The following is an 18,813-nucleotide window of genomic DNA, read 5'->3' on the forward strand; positions in this document are numbered from 1 at the left end:
TCAGATCAAGGCATATATGTTAATATGCTATATTTTTACTATAAAACTCTTACTACAAACATGTCTTCTAATATCTTCTATTGTTGTGTATACCGAGCTGCAACGGACACATTTGTGAATGACTTTACTTGGACCCATTGTGCAAGCTGTCTCTTTAATACCGTGTGGTTTATATTCATGTTCATGTTCATGTTGCTGCTGATTGGGCTGACATTTTTGACACACCCACCAAACGAGAGAAAACATATCTCAAACCCTGTTGCACACCGTTGCACACCGTTTCCAGGAAACATGTCAACCCAGAAACCATAGCAAAACGTTGCGCATTGGTTTGAGCTTGAACATGCCCCAGAGTTCGCGCAGCCGCTCTTGAGATGCTGCACAGAATGCACAGTGTAACATAATTAGTCTGGTGCAACTTCACACATCCAACAAGGTGCATGGAATAAAAGATGAGTTATTTTGGAACAAAATCAGCAACACTTGTGGCATGGAGGGATCAGAAATAAACAAAAAACTGGAGCTAAAGATCAAAACTTTATTTTGCCAACGCATTTCGGCACACGGGCCTTCGTCAGGGCTAAAAGGTTTCAGGTCTGTGTAGGTTCCTTTATGTACAAACAGAGACAAAATTCAAACTTACAATGAACCAATGAAAGAATTGCATATAATAGCATCCACCAATCACAAAACTTATAATAAATGATCATGCATCAACCAATGGTCATCAACGGAAAAAAAAAAAAACATGTAGTTTTAGTAAACACGTACAATAATTATTTTTATTTTTATTTTTTTATTTTTTATATATACAAGTTTTGTGATAGGTGGATGATATTATATGTAATTTCATGTATATGTAATAGGGGTTGATATTGTACATGTTTACTAAAACTACATGTTTTTTTTTGTTTGTTTGTTTTTTTTCGTTGATGACCATTGGTTGATGCATGATCATTTATTATAAGTTTTGTGATTGGTGGATGCTATTATATTCAATTTTTTCATTGGTTCATTGTAAGTTTGAATTTTGTCTCTGTTTGTACTTAAAGGAACCTACACAGACCTGAAACCTTTTAGCCCTGACGAAGGCCTGTGTGCCGAAACACACAGAATGCACAGACAGTGCTGTCTCAAGTCGTACAAAATTTCTAACCGGCATGCACTGCTTCAGGTCAGATGCCGATCGGTCTGTGCGGTGCTACATGAAGTCGAACAAGCCTGATGTTTACTAGAGAGGAAGTGATGTGGTAGGTAGACAGGTGAGGACGAGAGTGTGAGGACAGAAGCAGTGACAGACGACACGGAGTAAGAGACGCACGGACTGGGCTCGGTAGATGCCATTGACAGGCGGATTAGAAGACGTGACTCTGAGCTTCGGCAGGATCAAGCACAGCTGTACAGTGGATGTAACTATCATGTACTCTTAGGAAAAATGGTTCTAAATAGTACCTAATTAGGGTCCTTTGAATCAATTAAACTGACTGTTTCACTAAATGATTCATTGTTTCGAATCGCTCAGGACTCAAACTCACTGGTGACCCCTGCTGGTCAAAACAGTGTAAATGCAGCAAAAACTCAGCCCAGACCTTTTACAAACCAACTGCAAATATTTTATTGAACGTCTACCTATCAAATGCAATCAAAAATCATCTAATACTATTAAATATGAAGTGTTTGTATAATATGTTATTTTATTAAATTGTAATATATAATGCAGAGTTTGGTTAATCAGGTCAATAAGAGACTATTAACTAAAACTCTTCCATTTTATTATACAAATGTGGCGTTAAAATTATTATTAAAATGTCTACAAATTTATAACACATAAAAAAAAACAAAAAAAAAACAAAAAAACATAGACACTGGTTCATGGGTTCACAGGGAAAAAGTCAAAGTTAATTGTTTCCAAGCTCTGCCTAAAACACACACACACACACACACACACACACACACACACACACACACACACAAACACACACAAACAAGCACTACAAATTAATAATAATATAAAATATATACAGACACTTCATATTTAATGGTAGATTTATATTTAATAAATTACACTTTCATGAAAACATGCAATTGGTTTATAAAGTGGTGTCATTATACGTTTGGACTGAGTTCTTATTGCAGTTACAGAGTTCTGACCAGCAGGTGTCGCCAGCGTGTTTCAAACCACTCAAACGAGTGAATCTTTTTGTGAAGCAATTGGTTCAATTGATTCAGAGTTTCAAAAAAAAAAAAAAAAAAAAAAAAAAGGACAATAATCCTAACAAGTACAGAAAGGTTTAATAATACATTAATTCATTTAGAAGACGCTTTTTGAGGTGACTTTAAATCACTAATGATGGTAATACCAAGACCATATATATATATATATATATATATATATAAAATGAATGACAAAATAGAGTTCCCTCTTGGAAACAAATTTGATGGAAAACAATATAAATATGCAATATAAATTTTAAAAAATAGAAACAAAAGAAATCATATTTGCTAGGCTGTAATACACTATCTTTCATGGGGAAAAAATGAATAGAAATAGGGAATAAGCAGATGGAAGTAGGTAAAGCTTTAATTAATTTTTTTTTTTTTTTTTTTTTTAAGATTTATTTTTGGCGTTTTTGCCTTTATTATGATAGAACAGTAAGCAGACAGGAAGCAAAGTGGGAGGGGGGAGGGGCTTGTTGGGGGTTGTGACCTAAATCATGCTAGGACTCGAACTCGGGTCGCCCGAAGTGCAATGGCGCTATATGCTTTATATAGTGACACTTTAAAGAAGTTTTTACATGAGACTGGATTAATCAGTAGAGATTGAGGAAGTCATTATGTTACTCATTCCGGTATAGTAGGTGGCGCTAAACACATTTAACGATAGACTGAAACCCGCCAGAAAACTAAAAGAAGAAGAAGAGAGATTACCTGAGGAAACACCCTTGAGTCCAAGCTGAAAGTAAAGACTCGATTCTTATGAAATGTAGAGGTTCATATTTAGAGGACGTAAAAATATTCACGGTAAGTTTGTTTATGAGCTTTTGATATAATGTTGTATTATTGTACAATGTTTTCTGTTTGCTATCATAAACTCAAGCTGTATTAGCTTCAGATCTGGTTCTGATTTTCCACTCTCCTCTTTAACACAACGCGTTTATCGTTTGAGTAAGTGGATGGCTTCAAACTTTCTAAAATTAAACTCTGACGACTGAAATCCTGTCAATTGCAGAAACTGCAGAACGCAGAAATGGTTATCAATACTTTCAGTACATCACATCTGGATTACTGCAGCTCTCTTTTATTTGGTCTTACAACTGAATTGCTTCACTGTTTATAACAGAATTCTGTTGCACATTTCCTCACACATATGTGTAAGTCTGCCCATTTCACTCCTATACTTCAGCAACTTCATTGGCTTCAGTTTCCTGCCGTATACAGTTTAGAGAGATCAGTTCAGATCTTAGTAATGGACTTTGTCATATTATGTCATGATATCAACTTATCTTATCTAATTGCTCCATTCTTATAGACCTGGGCACACCCTTCGGTCTGCAAGAGATACATTTAACTTTTAACTTTTAAACTACTCACTGTACCCGAGTTTAGACTGTCATTTATGGGGTGAGAGCTTTTATTATCTCTGTGCTTAAGATACGGAATCTTCAGCAATCTCTTTGTGAAACCCTGGACTTTCAGACCTTTAACGCTTCTGCTCATTAACTCTATAATGTTTATACCTGTGTTCTTATTGTTGTTTAGTTTTGCTCTTTGATATTGTGATGCTCTTTTATATTATTGTTTTGTTGTACACTTTCTTTTTTGTTTTCTATTTATTTTTTGTCTTCTATTTATTTCTAAGGCACAGGTGGAATTATAATAATAATAATAATTCCATCGAAATATTATTATAATAAAAATATAATAATAATAATTATTATTATTATTAACCCTCATGTTGTGTTCGGGTCATTTTGACCCAGTGAGGATTTTCTATTTCCCCAAAATGCTAGTTAATGTTATTAATGTAATCTCCCAGAAAATTGGAGGAGCTGCATTCAAAGACCCAAATTTTCTGTACGGCCAGTGGGATAGCTGAAAAATCAGAGAAGGTGCAGTGAGCAACGTTTTTGCATGTAGCAGGAGAAGAGGCGATTAAAGTCTGTAACCCGTTTCACTTCACAGAGGAGGGGAAAGACAAATACAAGTGCTAAAGAACAAGTTTGAAGACTTCTACCTCACTTGAACCTCGTAAAAACTTACGGTACATTAGACATGTGTTCTTCACGCACTCACAGGGACCCCTTTTATGTCACAGACCTGAAAAATAAAGCAAAAGACGTTTTTTTTTTTGAGTTCGGGGATCTGCACGACTCATTAATTTGTGACGGAATTGTATGTAGCATAAAAGACAATCAGTTGAGAGACAGACCTCTCACTTGAAATAGCCATCAATGTTTGTAGGGCCAATGAGATTACATCACGTCCGATTAAAATGCTAAATGATGAGATAGAGGTACACAGAGTCAAAACAGTGAAGCTAAAGAGACGAGATGGTAAATCGGGTCACAGTGTGCTGACAAAAAAGGAATGCAGCAAATGCGGCAACAAGCATGAATACAGAAATTGTCCTGCCTCTGGGAAAACATGTTAAAACTGTCAAAAGAAAAATTATTTTGTTAAAATGTGCACTTCTAAGAGCAATATGAGTCAGAGTTAAAGGATGCACACAATTGAACAGAGCGAGGATATGTTCATTGGAGCAGTACAGCAACAGCAGGTCAACAATATAAAATCTCTTAAATATAAAATCTTCCAATCTAGAAATCTTCCAAAATAGAAATGAAAATGATTGGACTTAAACTCTCAAAATAAACGAGAAATATCAAAGTTAAACTTGACACTGGTGCAGAATGCAATGTGGTGTCAGAGAGAGTACAAAGGTTGCAAAAATCTAGTTACTCAGGTCACAAGATGAGTGCTTTCTTGCCTAATGGCTCCAAGTGTGAGTACAAGGGACAGAAGTACAAGATTGTATTTGAAATCAAACAGAAAGATGCACCAGAAATTCTTGGACATGCTGCCTTCCAAAAGTTAGGCATGGTAAAAAAAAGTAGTTTGATGATCTGTTTGTAGGACAGATGATCTGTTTGTAGGCTGCTTACCTGGTGAACACCACAAACAAATAAACACAGACATCAGACCAGTTGTGCATGCTCCAAGGAGGATCCCAGTAGCTCTCAGAGATAAAGTCATCAAAGAGCTTCAAAGATTGGAACAGATGGGAGTTATTGGCAAAACAACCTGTGCCTACTGAGTGGGCCAAAAGCATGGTAACTGTGGTCACATCAAACAAAATTTGCATATGCATGGACCCCTGAGATCTAAACAAAGCGATAAAATGAGAGCACTATCCAGTGTTAACTGTGGAAGAGGTGGTCTCAAGAATGCCAAATGCAAAGTACTTCTCAATGCTTGATGCAAATCAAGCTGGATCAAGAGAGGTTTTTTCATTGTGAAAATTATTCACAATGAACACACCCATTGTATGATACCGCTTACTTCACTTACCCTTCGGGATCTCTTCAGCATCAGAAGTCTTTCAAAGGTCCATAGCCCAAATTATAGAAGGCCTGGAAAGTGTTGTTAACATCATCGATGACCTGTTGGTGTGGGGAGACAGAGTTGAAGAGCATGATCAAAGACTGATACAGCTACTGAAAATATTTGGCTAAATTTATCCGCAACTTGTCTGACATCAGTGCACCTTTGAGAAAATTGCTGGAGAAAGACACAGCATGGCACTGGGAAGATACTCAGAAGATATGTTTTAAAAAACTCAAACAGATGATTACTCACAGTCCAACTGCAGTTCTATGATGCCAGCAAGCCGGTAACACTGTCTGTAGATGCAAGCTCAGAAGGGATTGAAGCGGTGATCTTCCTAGATGGAAGCCCAGTAGCATATGGTTCTAAAGCCCTGAGTGACTGTCAGAGCAGTTAGGCACAAATAGAAAAAGAGCTGGTCACCATAGTATATCCCTGTTGAAAAAAACAGCATATGCTGGTTAGGTATGTTTTGAAGCATGGCAACTGGTTTGAGCTGGAGCTAGTTGCTTAGGACCAAATTAGGACCAGCACTAGACCAGCTTAAACTAGCTCATGACCAGCTAAGGACCAACTAAGGACCAGCTTAAACCAGCTCAAAACAGCTGCCATGCTTCAAAACATACCTAACCAGCATATGTTGTTTTTTTTCAACAGGGATGGATGTGAGAAATTCCACCAGTATGTGTATGGGAAAATAAATCAAAATTGAAAGTAACCACAACCTGTTAAAAAGCATTTTCAGAAAGCCTTTACATCAAGCTCCGATGAGACTTTAGAGAATGCTTCTACGTCTGCAGAGTAACAGTCTCAATGTAACGTACAAACATGGGGAAAAAACGGATATTGCTGATGCTCTAAGCCATACTTTTTCTGACAGAACAGAAAGAGGATCTGTTGGGAGAAGTGCTGGAGGTGAATTGGATGACGTCACAACTTCCCATTTCTGAGAAAGAGCTGGAAATTTTCAAGAGAGCCACAGCAGGTGATGCTGAGATTAAAACATTAAAGAACGCTGTCAGAGATGGCGGGACAAAAGAGAGATCTGCACTACCAAGATGTGCACTAACAACGTCCTCTCTTACTGGACATTCAGAGAGGAAATCAGCTATGTTGATGGTCTATTATTCAAGGCCAATAAGCTCATTGTTCCACAGCAGCTCAGACAAGAAATGCTCAGCAAAACACACAAGTCTCACCTTGGAATCATGAAGTGCAAAGCAAGAGGCAGAGGCATTATGTATTGGCCAAATATGTCGGCACAGATAGAAGAGACAGTGTCCAAATGTGCGTCCTGCAATGAGAACAAGAACAGCCATCTGACAACAGACCTTAATATGCCAGTGCTGAGTTCCCTATCTTTGCAGAGGAGTGGGACATCAAGCATGTGACATCTAGTCCTGGTTACACACAATCAAATGGTCAAACGGAAAGGACTGTGCAAAATGTAAAGTATCTGTTGAAGAAATCACAAAGTCAAAACAGCGACCCATGTGTTGCACTACTTGAGTACAGTTACACACCAGTCAAAGGGATAGGTTTGTCTCTTGTTTGTCTCTTGTTTTTGGGGCGACATCTCAGGACAAAGCTGCCAACATCATCTGCACTACTTGCGTCGGATGCCATGATTCAAGTGCAAGAAAATTTCAAAGAACGACAGAGAAAGCAAAAGTTTTATTATGACAGGCAGACAAAGCACTTGCAACCTGGAGAGAGGATCAGAATGCAGAAAGGAGAGTCTTGGCAACCTGCTGTAGTCCAAAGGAAACATGAGCATCCAAGATCCTTTGTGGTCAGAACACCATCATGGTCATGACCCCTTTAAAGATTTTTTTAAATTGAAAATCAATGAAAAAGTGCAGTGCCCAAAAGTATATGGAATTTTTGCATATATTACATTCAGATTACATAGTTTATCAGTTTGTAGTTATAGTAAAAATGTAATTGGTTTTGTTACAGACTACATGTTTATGTAGTTCCATCAATGGCTCCAACAACAACAGGAAAACCCACAGTCAACACAAAAGTGGCTTGCCTTTGCCGCATCGTTTGATGGTCAGTTGGTAAGTCAATGAACTGCCATAGAGTAGTGGTCAAATGTGATGTCCAGCCATATGAAAATTGACATCTTCAACCTTAATTCAGATATTTTTTAAAAATGTATTAAAAGATGTAAGCATATTGTGTAGCTGTGCTTGGAGTCAATTGTTTCATGTGTAATAATGAAATGAAATTTCAAATTATTTAAAATTATTTTTGGCCAGGCTGTCATGCAAAGAAATTATGAACACATGCAAAAACAAGAGAGAACCAATCAAATATTAAAAACTGATTATGTTGTAGTCAATGTCATATTTTAAAACATTTAAATAATATAAACAAAAAAATAAAAAATATCAAAAAAATTTGAGCGCCGACGCCGATTCAACATTTCGAATCGGCCGGAAAAAAGCAGACGAGGACCAACTTCAGCCGACGGTGCAGAACACACTGAGAAAACTTAGTCGGCCGACGAACAAAAACTGCCCGACGGCCGACCGTCGGCTTGGTGTGTTCCGGCCTTTACAGTCACCAAAAAATATATTAGAAAATCTTTCCAGCACTGGACAGAGTAACACTGGGTTTTGATTGTCTGGAGCTGCTTTTCGGTTGCGTTGGCGATTAACAAGAAACTCTTGTTTGTATTTACTCTTGTGTACTGTATGTTCATTTTTTGTGCTTACTTGTCGTTCGTTCATCATCTGCGCTTTATTATTCGTGAAGCATTTGTTGCATGTCAGCTGTGATAAACAGACATACACTCGCATTGCGTGTGTAACATTGGCCAGACAGTGAGAGTTGAGCAGGTAAACTACTGCACACTGATGCCCGCTAGAGAATGAGGTGTTTAGCGTCATTGATAGTGCATTTGCCTCGCATGCCAGCAGTGATTGGGCTGGGATTCGAGATCGACTCGGAGCAGCGTGGTTACATAGGGGTGTGAGTTTTGGAGGCAGAGCAATGAAGAGAGGGGTGGGTTTGTTTGGGTTGATTTCAAATATCAACAGTGTTCAACAACGAATTTGAGAAATCACATACAGCACCTTTAAATGTATTAAAATGCATTAAACATATTATTGTTTAAGTAATATTTATTAAATTTATTACATTTATTTAAAGTTATTACATTTCTTATTAGGTCAGTTACAAAAAGAATTGTCAATCAAGTTTATATCGTTTTATCAACTTCATGTCATCATATAACTCCAATACATCATATCTTCACTGGAAAGCATGTGTCTCCTCTTCTTTGCTGCCATCTTGTTACTCCTAACTAGGTTAAGAGACCTCTGCAGCTCTCCTAAATTATTTAGGAGCTGAGACCTAGTCTTGACACTTTGGAACCTTTATGAATCATACTTATTCTTAAGTCTAGGAATAATAGTAAAATTACATCATTCTTAGAATTTTGACACACTTAAGACTAAAATTTTACTCTGAGCGGCTTGGGCCCAGATCTGGTTCTTCAACAGTCAGTAAACTTTATGGACATCATAAGAAAATGATCCTCCAGAAACTGCTGCTACAAAGTCTGAAGCACCAAATTCTCCAGAATGTCACTGTCTGTGTAGCATTAAGATTTGTTTTCACTGGAATTACTGGAACAGTTAAAACATTATGTATGATTTGTTCTCTGTGTTTCCATATGCAGGTCTGAAGTCAGTTTCTCATTATGGAGAACAGAGAGAGCAGAGAGAGATCTTCATCTCCAAAACACGACACTGAGTCTATAAAGAGCGATGGATCCATGCCTACTCCTCCTGAATTCAGTGATGAAACAGTGACTCCTGATCAACTGTGAGTATAAACATGAAGTTGGTGATTTAACTGCTCCAGTGAAACTAGGAGGAGACAAATAATGTGAGAATCAAAAACACACTGAATGCACAGAGAGATGAGTTCGGTTTTTATTTCTGATTTCACCTCAAATCTTTGGACAAACGTTCAGTGATGGAAAATGAACAATGTTCATGAACTTTGTTCATTTTGCCAGATTAGGGGTGTCGTGATATCACATATTATAATATGATACGCAAATAATCCAGTGGTAGTATCTGGTTGACGTACAGTAGGTGGCAGTATTGCACCTCAACACTGGTTTCCATCTGTCATAAAACACAAGCAGACACAGCGTGCAGCTGCTAGTGCCACGTAAAAGCATGTCTTCGTATATGACAGACAAGACACTCCAAGAAAGTTGGAGCTCAAAAGGGGGCAAAACCACCAACCTGTTCAACCACCTCTGCCTCTGTTATCTTGCCGATTTGACCACTGGACAGAGAGAAAGTTACCATTATTGTGCTAGTCCTGAAACAGGAAATGTTACATTAACCTGTTAACTTTTTTTTTTTTTTCATTAACCTGTTAACTACTGACTGCTTTTTGTGATTTATTTATATATATATATATATATATATATATATATATATATATATATATATATCCCTTGGGGCTTTTAAGATAAGATCCTTCTGATAAAAACTTATGGATTATCGTATGTTTACTTCAAATATTTTTAGAGTGCAGTATTTTTTTCTATTTTTACCCAAATTATGGATTTGGGTAAAAATAGAACGCTATTTATTGAACGCTAAACTCTCACATGTAATTTGTTTCATTCATACTCAATGCCGGAGGGCGCCCTCATGCAGAAAGTCCACAAGTAGTATCCCTAATATGGACAAAGACATCCAGCGATTGTTGTAGCTGATTAAAATGAAGATAGAGACATTTTGACTGATTAAACCTGAAGAGAATTGTTGGCGCTGATGGCCTAGTGGTTAGCGCGTTGATGCATGGTGCAGCTGCGCCTCTGGCGACCTTAGTTCAGGTCTCTACTTGGGGTCCTTCACCGATCCCATTTCCCCCTTCTCTACCTCATGCTTTCCTGTCAGTCTCTACTGTCCTGTTCGATAAAGACTAATAATAATAAACCTGAAGAAAATTAACACACCATTTCGATCACTGATGATTTGATTTATATTGATGGCTATAAAGTCTATAGAACTGATCGGGTGGGTAAAGGAGGTGGGGTGGCCATTTACAGATGCTGGTCATATAATTAGAATATCATCAAAAAGTTGATTTATTTCACTAATTACATGAGTTAAATGACTCTTCTAAATTCATCCTTATGGGTGATATGAATTGGGACTTTCTCTCTGGGACCTCAGATTGTCTTAAAGAATTGTGTGACTCCTTAAGCCTTACACAACTTATTAATGTACCAACAAGGCTAAATCCTAAAGCGCAACATAAATCTACTTTACTGGATCTAATAACAAATGCTGCCCATAAATTTACTTCAACTGGTATATTATGTAATGATATCAGTGATCATTGTGTAATTGCTTGTGTCCGTGATATAAAACTTCCTAAGGTAAAACCCCGTTTTATTTTTAAAAGATATTTTAAAAATTGAGGAACAAGCATTTTTGCATGATTTATACCAGTGTTTCTCAACCACATTCCTGGAGGCCCACCAACACTGTACATTTTGCATGTCTCCTTAATTAAACACACCTGATTAGGGTTATCAGCTCATTAGTAGTGACTCAAAGATCTAAAATGGGTGTGTCAGACAAAGGAGACATGCAAAATGTGCAGTGTTGGTGGGCCTCCAGGAATGTGGTTGAGAACCATTGATTTATACCATAGTGATCTCAGAAGAGTAATTTTAATACAGGATGTTGAACTGGCATGGGAATATTATCAATTTTTCAGTTTATTTCTAATAAACATGTTCCCATTAAGAAGTTCAGGATCAGTGGTAGGGATAATCCTTGGCTTTCAGAATTAATTCATTTAAGAAATAAATCATGGGCACAAGCTAGATTTTCAAACAATCCTGCTGATTGGTCTACATTTAGAACACTAAAGAATAAGTGCGCTTGGATGATTAGGAAGTCTAAATCAGATTGTGACCGGGCGATACCCAAAGATCGCACTTGATTCCAACTACACCACTGGGGTTTTATACCCACGGAAATTTAATATATCAACACAAATTCGTTACCAATAGGTGGGCGAGTAAAGACACAGGAAAAGGTTTACAAAGATAAGGCAGCTTTATTAAGGTGTACAAAAGTTAAAGAAAACTGTCACATTATCTCACAAGGGCTCAATATTCACAGGTCACAAAAACGACAAACAAAAGACACTTTACAAAAGACTACAATATACATAAAAGAAAGAAGTTTAAAGGAGGGAGATGGTCTGCTGTAACCCTTAATTGTCACACCACACTTAATAAACCATAAACCAAATCACTCCAACCTACGAAGCACGGCACTCAATGTGGACACCATTAAACAGCAGCCAAACTCCTTCCCTTCTTCTGTAAAATACAAAAAGGAAAAAACACCACACTTTGTAACAAAGAATAAAATTTAGACTGACAAGAAAACATTACATTCAGTGTGTTTACAATTCAAAACAAAAACAAAAAGGGAACATAAACCAGATAACAATCACCCGCACACTCGAGGCACAAAACGGCCAAAGAATGGCTTCGCTTGACGCATGTGCACTCACTCTACGGCAAGTGATAATCCAAGCCCGCAGTTACACACGCGCGCACGCGCACACACACGAAGTTGACCGGATTGAAACCCAGGCAAGGCAGCAGTGCGTTACATCACTAGACGTGCATTCCGTCGTATAATACAGCGATGAATCCCTTGGGCATTTAAATCAGCCTGCTAAACAAAAATAACAGGATTACTAATAAAATCATAAAAACAAACAAGCAACCTACTCTCGTTCATACCAGGAGATGTTCACAGCGCGGTACTATGCGTGGTTGCTGATCATAGTGTGCAGCTAGTTGTTCGTCGACAAACTACACATAAAAACTTTGTAAATAAATATTCCCTGAAGAAGCCTCCCTAAAACAAGACGTACGAACCTGAAACTAGGGGCAGCATGAAGCAGGGACGGCATCATTCCATTCATAAATGTCGGACTCCCGTAAAAGGGTGGTACGGATGACAACGCATCCCAGGTAACCAACGCCCTCCCATTTTATACCATAACACTCCGGTCCTGATAGGTTCACTGTTTTTACCTGACATCACCCAATGAACAACCGAGGGTATACTTCACACTGCTACAAGAGTTTTATTTAAAGTCTTTTACAGAGAATTTAAATAACCCTTCAAAATTTTGGAAAATAAATAAATCCATGTCAGGGACTCATGTAGCCTCTAGCCTACCTGAATATATTCAGGTTGGGCTAGATAAAATAAATAATAAAGTTGCTATGATTAGCCAGTTAAATAAACATTTTATACATGCTGGGTCTGTATATGACAGTTTAAATGCAAATACAACTGTCCCATGTTCTGGGATTACACCAGCGACTGGTAATCTGGATATTTTTGTTTTTAAACCTGTTTCAGTAAATCAAATTTGTAAAGCGTTGAAAGGCATTGATAATAAGACATCTTTGGGCCCAGAAAACTTAGACCCTTATTTTTTGAAGGTGGCAGCGGATGTTATTGCTGAGCCAGTTACTCATATATTTAATCTAAGTCTTGTATCAAACTCGTTACCTAAAATTTGGAAAGCTGCTTATGTTCTCCCATTATTTAAAGGTGGTGATCCATCAGACATGAACAACTATCGTCCCATCTCCAAACTTTCAATTTTGAATAAGATTCTTGAATCTCAGGTAAATTCACAGTTGAAACAGTTTTTATTTGATAATAATATTTTAAATTCTTATCAGTCTGGTTTTAGAACTGGCCATAGTACCATTACTGCTGCTACGGTAGTGTTAAATGATATTATTGGTGCCCTGGATAAAAAACAACCCTGTGCAGCCTTATTTGTGGATCGTTTGATTCAGTGAATCATGATTTACTGATAAACAAACTTAGCAGTGCTGGTTTCAGTCCAGGAACATTGAAATGGTTTAGAAATTATTTGGTAGATCGGACTCAGTGTGTTCATGTGGAGGATCTCAAATATGATTTTCTTGATATATCTAAAGGGGTCCCCCAGGGTTCTATTTTAGGACCTATTTTGTTTTCTATTTATATAAATGATTTGGGTAAGGACATTCAAGCAAAAAAACACTTTTATGCTGATGATACTATTATTTATGCTCTTGCTCCATCTGTAACACAGGCGGTGAAAGAACTTCAGATTGCATTTCAGTCACTGGAAGATGCTCTGGTTAGTTTAAAATTAGTTTTAAATTCACAGAAAACAAAGTTTATGGTTTTTTTCTTTTAAAAGCTCAGGCACAAGTACTTGATAATTTTAGTATTTTTACATCTGATGGTAAAGTTATTGAAAGAGTACCTTTTTATAAGTACTTGGGCATTTGGATTGATGATAAGCTTTTGTTTAATGTACATATTGCTAATCTAATCAGGAAACTCAAACTGAAGCTTGGCTTTTATTTTAGAAATAAATCTAATTTTACTTTTAAGACCAAAAATAAACTTGTAGAAGCTACCTTTCTAACTGTGCTTGATTATGGTGATATATTATACATGCATGCGGCCTCTTCTATCTTAACATGCCTTGATTCGGTATACCATGCTTCACTACGTTTTATTACAAATGCAAAATCCCGTATTCATCATTGCATTTTATATGAGATGGTGGGTTGGACATCATTAGCTATATGTAGAAAACAGCACTGGTACATTTTTATTTATAAAGCAATGTTAGGTAAACTTCCAGCTTATTTCTGTACTCTTCTTTGTCTTTGTTCTGGTAATTACCAGCTACGCTCTTCCAAGTGTTTGCTTTTTAACATACCTCGAGTTTGTACAGAAATGGGGAAAACTGCTTTTTCATATTATGCACCCTGGGCATGGAGTAATTTGCAAAAAGATCTAAGACTAAATAAATTTGTGTCTATTGGTGAATTTAAATGCATTACAAAGAGAGTTGTATTGGAAGTTTGTGATTGTTTTTATTGAGAGGATGTGTTTAAATATTGTTGTAATGTGTACCTGTTGTATTTTAAAATTGTCTTACTGTTTGGCTGTTACCTTGGCCAGGTGTCTCTTGTAAAAGAGATTTTAAATCTCAATGAGACTTCCTGGTTAAATAAAGGTAAAATAAAATAAAATAAAATTTTGACAGTTTATGGTTTATATTTGTTCTTCAAGCTATCTTGGGTATTTTCATATGAATAATATATATTTATTATGCAATGGCAATTGACATCTGTATCGATTTACTATATAATTTTAATTTTATTTATACATTTAAATTCTTTATTTTACATATTTTTTTTTACCTGTTCTTATTTTTTTCTTCTTCATTTTTGTTGTTTGAGCAGAGTGGATAGAGATGATCAAACTGGAGACCTGCAGCAGGATTCTCCTCAAACAATGAATGATGAACTACAGAGAGTCAAAGACCGACACAAAACCAGCATGAAGAAAAAGTATGAGAGATTATTTGAGGGAAACAAACTCCAAGAGAATGAAACCCTCCTGAACAGGATCTACACACAGCTCTACATTATAGAGGGAGAGAGTGAAGGAGTGAATGAAGAACATGAGGTTTTACAGATGGAGAAAACAGCCAGAACACAACACTCACAAGACACTCCAATCTACTGCAATGACATCTTTAAAGCCTCACCTGAACCAGGATGTGAGGAGAAACACCAGATCAAGACTGTACTTACTAAAGGCATAGCTGGAATCGGAAAAACCGTCTCTGTGCAGAAGTTCATTCTGGACTGGGCCGAGGGAAAAGCCAATCAGGATGTAGATTTCATGTTTGTGCTTCCATTTAGAGAGCTGAACTTGATCCGAGATGATCAGTACAGTCTTCACAGACTTCTGCTGGACTTTCATCCTGAACTTCAAGATCTGGACTCAAAGATTTATGAGGAGTGTAAAGTTGTGTTCATATTTGATGGTCTGGATGAAAGCAGAATGACACTGATGTTTTCAGACACTCAGGAAGTTTCTGATGTGACTGAGACTTCATCAGTGGATGTGTTGATGTCAAAGCTCATGAAAAGAAAACTGCTTGTTTCAGATGCTCAGGAAGTTTCTGATGTGACTGAGACTTCATCAGTGGCTGTGTTGATGTCAAATCTCATTAAAGGAAAGCTGCTTCCCTCTGCTCTCATCTGGATCACCTCCAGACCAGCAGCAGCCAATCAGATCCCCTCCAATTACATCAACCGTCTGACAGAGATTCAGGGATTCAATGATCCTCAAAAGGAAGAATATTTCAGGAAGAGAATCAGTGACGAGCATCAAGCCAGCAGAATCATCTCACACATCAGAAGAGCAAGAAGCCTCCACATCATGTGCCACATACCCGTCTTCTGCTGGATCTCATCCACTGTGCTTCAGAAGCTCCTGAAAGAAGATCTGAGTGCAGAAATCCCTCAAACTCTGACTGAAATGTACATCCACTTCCTGCTGATTCAGATCAACATGACGAATGAGAAGTATAAAGAGAGCGATCCAGAGAAACTCCTGCAGTCCAACAGAAAAGTGATTGTGAAACTTGCTGAAGTGGCTTTCAATCAGCTGATGAAGGGCAATGTGATGTTCTATGAGGAGGACCTGAGAGAGAGCGGCATAGACATCACGGACGCCTCAGTGTATTCTGGGATTTGCACTGAGATCTTTAAGGAGGAATCTGTGATTCATCAGAGGAAAGTCTACAGCTTCATTCATCTGAGCATCCAGGAGTTTCTCGCTGCTTTCTATGTGTTTTACTGCTGTTTAACGAAGAAGGAGAAACCACTGCAGTTTTTTCTGTATAGATTCAGAAGTTACTCTCTGTATGAGTTACTAACATCAGCAGTAGATAAAGCCCTTGAGAGTAAGAATGGACAGCTGGATCTGTTCCTGCGGTTCCTGCTGGGCATCTCACTGGAGTCCAATCAGAAACTCTTACAGAATCTACTGAGACACAGAGAGAAAAGCTCAGAGAGCATCAGGAAAATCACACAGTACATTCAAGAGAAGATCAAAGATGGATATGGACTCTGCACTGAAAGATCAATCAATCTGTTTCTCTGTCTGCTGGAAGTGAATGATCAGACTCTGTCCAATTAGATTCAGGAGTTTATGAAATCAGACAAACACTCAGAGAAGAAACTCTCTCCTGCTCACTGCTCAACAATTGCCTACATGCTTCAGATATCAGAGGAGGTGCTGGATGAGCTGAACCCCAAGAAATACAACACATTAGAAGAGGGTAGAAGAAGACTGATACCAGCTGTGATCAACTGCAGAAAAGCTCTGTGAGTGTTAATTATTAACAAATGAAGAATCATGTTTAATAATGAATGTAGGACCATTTTTCTCCTAAATAACAAGCTTAGAGTCTTAAAGGGGTCATGACATGCCTTTTCATTACTTTAATGTGTTCCTTGATCACTTACAATATTAGTAAAGTTTTTTTGCACAAATTATATTTACACAACATGATTCTTTTCCAGTCTCAGTCTCACTCTTGTCAGTAAATGTCTGCTGTTGTGATTGTCTAACATCATTGCATCTCTCTCCTCATCATCTCACTACTCACCACTGCTTGATGCTCATGAACTTATCAGGTAAATTAGGTGTTGAAGTGCTGTTCTGCAGGCGCTCAGATCAGTGAGTCTGAGAGGAGTTTCTCAGATTCATAATTCAAAACTCAGATTTTTATATCTTCAGCAAAGCATTGCTATATTTTTCAGTGTTCAAATATTTGAAGCACAGCAGTAGGGATGCCCCCTAATAGTCAACCAAACTTTAGTTAAGGAGAAGAGACTTGGTCAACAAAATTTTAATTGGTCAGTTAGTCACAGAAAAAAACGTGATGGACAGATTGTTAACACAGCTGGTCCATGTGGTAATTTTGTCAGGCAGGAAATTAAAAGGGGGGATCATTTTGAAAGGGTAAAGTATGGCTTATCATTTGAAACATGTAAGTAGTAGCCTAACGTTAGCCACTTTACACTTCTTATATAATTTACAGTCTATATTTTGTTTGCATTCTGACCTCTGAAAAACTGTTACGTAACATGGTATAGTGAAAGGCACGAGGACGAAGGAGAATACGAATGAAGATATTTAATAACAAAACAGGCAGGAAATACACTTTTACACAAGTTAACATCAACGAGAACGAACAAAGAATGAGGGAGAACACAGGGACTAAATACATGAAGCAAACAAAGGAACTTAAAGGGTTAGTTCACCCAAAATGAAAATTATGTAATTTATTACTCACCCTCATGTCGTTCCACACCTGTAAAACCTTCGTTCATCTTTGGAACACAAATTAAGATATTTCTGATGAAATCTGATGGCTCAGTGAGGCCTGCATCGCTAGCAATAACACTCCCTTTTTCAATGCCCAGAAAGCTATTAAAAACATATTTAAAACAGTTAATGTTACTACTGTCTTTCAACCTTAATATTATAAAGCAAAGAGAATACTTTTTGTGCGCCAAAAATAACAAAATAGCGACTTTATTCCACAGTACCTAGTGAAGGGCGATTTCAAAACACTGCTTCATGAAGCTTCGAATCTTTATGAATCAATTGTTTTGAATCAGTGGTTCAGAGTGCCAAAATCACATGATTTCAGTAAATGAGGCTTCGTTACGTCATTCGTTACGAGTGTTTTGAAACTTCAATAGTTCACGTGACTTTGGAAGTTTGATACGCGCTCTGTACCAGTGATTCGAAACAAATGATTCGGAAAGATTTGAAGCTTCCTGAAGCAGTGTTTTGAAATCGCCCTTCACTAGATATTGTGGAATAAAGTCACTATTTTGTTATTTTTGGCACACAAAAAGTATTCTCGTCGCTATAATATTAAGGTTGAACAACTATTGTAACATGAACTGTTTTAAAAATGTTTTTAGTAGCTTTCTGGGCATTGAAAAAGGGAGTGTTATTGCTGGCAATAGAGGCCTCACTGAGCCATCGGATTTGATAAAAAATATCTTAATTTGTGTTCCGAAAATCAACGAAGGTCTTATGGGTGTGGAACGACATGAGGGTGAGTAATTAATGATATAATTTTAATTTTTGGGTGAACTAACCTTTTAACAAGGTAATTAACAGAACTCAGGTGCAGGAAATGACTAATCAAACCGAATGAGGAAAACTAGGTCAAAACCAAGAAACACAAAACAGTAGACATGTGACAGTTCGCCCCCTCCCGGGAAGGCGTGGCCTC

At 37.4% G+C, this 18,813-nt stretch overlaps 1 protein-coding gene, 2 long non-coding RNA genes and 1 pseudogene across 6 annotated transcripts in view; 2 read left to right on the top strand and 2 right to left on the bottom strand.

Annotated features, from left to right (window-relative positions):
- Positions 1-18,813, top strand: part of LOC127502210 (NACHT, LRR and PYD domains-containing protein 12-like) — a 113,056-nt gene that overhangs the window by 83,832 nt on the left and 10,411 nt on the right. The window lies entirely within an intron of this gene.
- LOC127502252 (uncharacterized) overlaps positions 1-18,813 on the bottom strand; it is a 265,865-nt gene that overhangs the window by 20,348 nt on the left and 226,704 nt on the right. The window lies entirely within an intron of this gene.
- LOC127502216 (NLR family CARD domain-containing protein 3-like) lies at positions 43-16,886 on the top strand (annotated as a pseudogene).
- On the bottom strand, positions 11,693-12,650 carry LOC127502248 (uncharacterized). Of its 2 annotated transcripts, XR_007926798.1 has the most exons (3): positions 12,551-12,650; positions 12,413-12,484; positions 11,693-12,341 (listed from the first exon to the last, which is right to left on the bottom strand). It is a non-coding gene; the product is annotated as an uncharacterized LOC127502248 (long non-coding RNA). The 2 variants fall into 2 exon arrangements; XR_007926799.1 differs by lacking the exon at positions 12,551-12,650 and having other exon boundaries at positions 12,413-12,550.

The sequence above is a fragment of the Ctenopharyngodon idella genome, chromosome 20 (assembly GCF_019924925.1).
Source record: "Ctenopharyngodon idella isolate HZGC_01 chromosome 20, HZGC01, whole genome shotgun sequence".
In the NCBI taxonomy this organism is placed as follows: domain Eukaryota; kingdom Metazoa; phylum Chordata; class Actinopteri; order Cypriniformes; family Xenocyprididae; genus Ctenopharyngodon; species Ctenopharyngodon idella.